Genomic DNA, 4,414 nt, shown 5'->3' with positions numbered 1-4,414 from the left:
AACCAGTTTTCTATAGGGATGAGTTAGTTCCCTGATAGGTTATTCAATTCCAAAGAGTCAACCCTAAGCTCATATATAAGCAAGCACCACTAAATGGAGTTAGCATGCAGATTACATAGTATGTATATTTAAAATAATAATAAAAGAAGAGGTCGTAAAGCTGTGTGGGAATGGGGGTGTGTGGAAAGAGTAGGAGAAGGGAGAAGAAGGGATAGGAATGATGTAAATACAGTACTAATGCATGAAATTTTATATATATGTCTGTGTGTATATTGACCTTAAATAAAAAGCAAAAATTTCTTTTTTTAAATTTAATTTTTTAAAAAAATTTTATGTGTATGTGTGTATTGCCTGCATGTAGGTAGTGCATCTGTGTCATGCAATGCCCGCGGAGATCAGAAGAGGCTTTTGGATCCCCTGGAACTGGTGTTATAGACAGTTGTTAGCTGCCATGTGGGTTCCGGAATTGGAACCCAGGTCTTCTGCAAGAACAACCAGTGTTCTTAACTGCTGAGCCATCTCTCCAGCCCCTGCAAAAATTTCTTTTGAAGAAAGTTGAAAATAGCAAAAATCATATCAATATATTTTCAAAGGAATAACATGTATAGAGGCAAAATATATTTTAGAAATATATAGATTCAATATAGGAAAGTAGAGGTATATTGTGCTTAAATTCTTATATTGTATGTGAAATGGTTTGCTATTAGTGAATGTAAACTGGGATAATTTTAAAAAATAAATTATAAGCCACATAATAATCACTAAAAGAATATAGATAATAAACCAATAATAGTCGTAAAATAGAAATATTAAGAGTTTCAATTAATTCAAAGACAAAAATATAGGAACAAAAAATAAATGAAGCATTATGACAGAAGAGATGCTCAGAGGTTAAGAGCAGTAGCTGCTCTTGCAGAGGACCTGGGTTCAGTTCCCAGCACTCACATGGGGGCTAACAGCCATCCTTCTTAACTCCAGTTCCAGGGGAGCTGACACCCTCTTCTGACCTCCAAAAGCATTGTACAACATGGGTGCACTTACATACATGCAGGCAATACACTCATACACATAAAATAAAAATAACAAATAAAAATTTTAAAAGAATCACTAAAATAAAGACAAAATAGCAATACAGGAGACATACAATTAATATATCAACACTTATATTCTTAACTAGTCTAAACATCTAATGAAAATGTAGAATCAGATTGGGTAAAAATTGAGGCCTGCCTCATACTAACTATAAGAAACCTAAGTTATAGAAACACAGGTAGGCTAAAAGCAAAGGGTGACAGAAGATTATAACATGCCAACTCTAAATGTGTGAAGCAGGGATAATTATTAGGTTAGATAAAGACTGATATCACTTTTCAAATTAAGTGCTATTACTGTGGATAAAAAAAAGATGCTTATCAGTGCTCAGTGTACACATGTATTGAAATATCACAATGGGGGGGCTTGAGAGGTTGCTCAATGGTTATGAATACTTGTCTTTCCAGAGGACCGAGGTTCAATTTCCAACACCCACATGGCAGCTAACAGCCATCTATAGCTCTAGTTCCAAGGAAGTTGATAACCTCTCCTGACCTCTGTGGGTGTTGTGCAGCATGGGTATGCTTACACACATGCAGGCAAAACAGTCATACACATAAAAATAAAAAGAATCTGCAAAGGAGCTCATCAAAGACAAGCATTTACAAAATTACTTTGTAGACCCAACATCATTCAATAGTTTGATGGATATGCTATTTATCAAAGGCAAATATGAAAATTCAATTGGAAATATTGGTTGAAATGAGAAAACAGGCCATGAGGGTCAGCAAAGATAGCTTTGCCCTTGCATTTGCAATTTTCTACAAACTGAATACTCCTGAATCTGTCAAAATCTGTACTGTATTAAGAGAAGGAGCCTTAAGAGCATCCTGTTTATCCATGACGTTACCTCTTAATCAGAAGCAATGGGAAAAAAAGCTATGTCTATTTTTTCTCAAATCATCACTCCAGAGAGTACAACCTGTGCTAATTTATATTATAATCCATATCCTGTCAAATATGTTGGAAAATTGATAAAGATATTACAGGATGCTGCTGATGAAAATTTGTTCAAGTTTGTGGGAAAAACAGTTCTCAGAGGAAGTACTGGCCCAAGTGCAGGGAAAAGCGAAGGAAAACCCTACCTTTTGGCCAGATTTGATGAGATCTATGGAAAGCTGCAAATAAAGGCCAAGTCACCTGTTGTGCTTTGGATACTATGCCCTGCCACATTCCCATGGGAGAGCTAACATGCTGCTGTTGAGGAAAAGGACCATCAGCCGTCAGATCTTACAGTCTCACAGCCAGTCCTGGCTGTCTGAGTAACTATTTTCAACAGTCTATGTGTCTAGAAAATCTGCTTCAAGTCACCTGCTTCAAGTGAATTATTGGCTCCTCCAAGATGTCATGTATCTTACTTCGGTGGCTACTGTGCTAACATTCAATCTCTTCCCTAAATTCCGAAGTCACCTGCTTCAAGTGAATTATTGGCTCCTCCAAGATGTCATGTATCTTCCCTAAATTCCAAGCTCGCTGTGTGGTTACTTACTGATAGAGGTTATGACATGCCACTGTGAAGAACTGAAGAAGGAAAACACGGTTCCCATGAGAAAGGCAGCTCCCCGGTGTCACGATCTCCAATACAGCTCAGCACCAGACTGGAACCCAGTAAGCATGAGCACGAGGGGATTTGCCTGTGTCATCAGCCTTGACTGAGCAGAGGAATAGCAACACCTTTCAAGTCATGCCCTCACTAAGCTCAGGAGATCGGAACCCCTAGTCTACTACGCTGGGAAATGACCAAGGATTGTTCTCCTGTCTCTGCCATCATTTTTCCACCTGTGGAATAGTGTACTTGTGTGCTTGGATAGCTTGAAATTTTCATTCAAGGTTGGATAAAGTTAAATTTTCTCCAAAATAAAAGTTAAAGTCTACCTGCAAAAAAATTTTTAAATTGTGTTCATTTTCTTTTATGTAACATGTAAACAAAACTAGAATTTAGCTTTCAAAATGGAAAAGTATGTCAAATTTAAATGATTGTTTTGGGTCTTGGAAAAGCTATAAATACCAATAAAAACTTAGTTTTATATTTAAAAAGAGAAATATCATAAAATGGGCTTCATCATTAGGTACAACTAATGAATAGTAACCAAAAAAATTTAATTTTTGTCTTTTTTTTTGAAAGTTCATTAATGAAGTTTATTAGTAAATCCAGAGGGAATTCTTTTTGGCTTTTGAGACAGGGTCTCCCTGTAACCTCAGCTGGCCTGGAAGTCGCTATGGAGACCATACTGGCCAAAGTCTCACAGAGATCTGACTCCACCTCCTGATTAAACGCATGCATCACCACACCTGCCTCCAAAATAAAAAGGTTAATAGAACAATTATCTCATAATAATAAAATGATCAACTACACAATCAACTCATCATGAATATTTAGCAAGTCTACAAGTACATGTGGTCAATAACAAAACTTAAAATAGACGTGACAGTGAGTAAAGGAGAAAGCAACACAAAATATCCTCAGAGGACTTGGAAATCAGATTACAGAACATCAGTAGTTTAGCTTTAATTCTCACTACAAATGTTATGGAGTTGTCTGAGGAAAGAGGCCTGTGAGTGAGTGTTTGCTTAGCATGACTAAGGGTCTAGGTTCAAGCCCCAGGAAAGAAAAAAAAAAAAAGTGCTTTAGAGGCTGAGGATGTAGTTCAGTGGTAATGCACTTGATCAGCATGCGCAAGGTCCTGAGTTTTATCCCAACCACTGAAAAAAAAGTATTAAATGATTTTTAAACAGGAGTTTCACAGTCTTATTATAGTCTTGAAAGATCCCTGACTGAGGTAAACGAATGAATTCTAGAAGCATACATTTGAAAGTCTGAAGTAACAGGAAATTATTTCAGCACATCGAGCAACAAATAATTATGGTTTGTACTAGTGGAGGAGAAAAGTGGATCCAATCGAGGTCTATCCTCAGCTTGGCTCATGTGTTAAAGAATTAAAACTTGCATATGCTTCTCCTTAACATAATGAATGTCATTCAGGAAAAGTTGCACTAAGGCAAACTGTATTTCCCTGCTGATCTTTGGAGGTATTTGCATTCTGAGAAATATGATTACATACATATATATATATATAACAAAATTTTACTCAAGATCAATTAAATTATGCATTTTTATAATTAGAAAAATGTCAAACCAATGGAACACAAATATTGACTATTTTTTTATTATGGTTTGAAGGCTGATTTAGCATCTCCATTGTGCTTGACTTTAGTAAAATTAGAGCTATTATTTAAAGACTGGAACAATATGTTGGTCTACATGTCTTGAAATACTGGAGTTAGTCATATCTAAAACACAACAACAAACTACTAAAATATT

At 36.1% G+C, this 4,414-nt stretch overlaps 1 pseudogene; it reads left to right on the top strand.

Annotated features, from left to right (window-relative positions):
- Positions 1-1,664: 1,664 nt before the first annotated feature.
- On the top strand, positions 1,665-2,358 carry LOC103737733 (annotated as a pseudogene).
- Positions 2,359-4,414: the final 2,056 nt, after the last annotated feature.

Source organism: Nannospalax galili, unplaced genomic scaffold (assembly GCF_000622305.1).
Source record: "Nannospalax galili isolate Female #2095 unplaced genomic scaffold, S.galili_v1.0 scaffold397, whole genome shotgun sequence".
Classification (NCBI taxonomy): domain Eukaryota; kingdom Metazoa; phylum Chordata; class Mammalia; order Rodentia; family Spalacidae; genus Nannospalax; species Nannospalax galili.
This window is presented reverse-complemented; position numbering and strand designations above follow the sequence as displayed.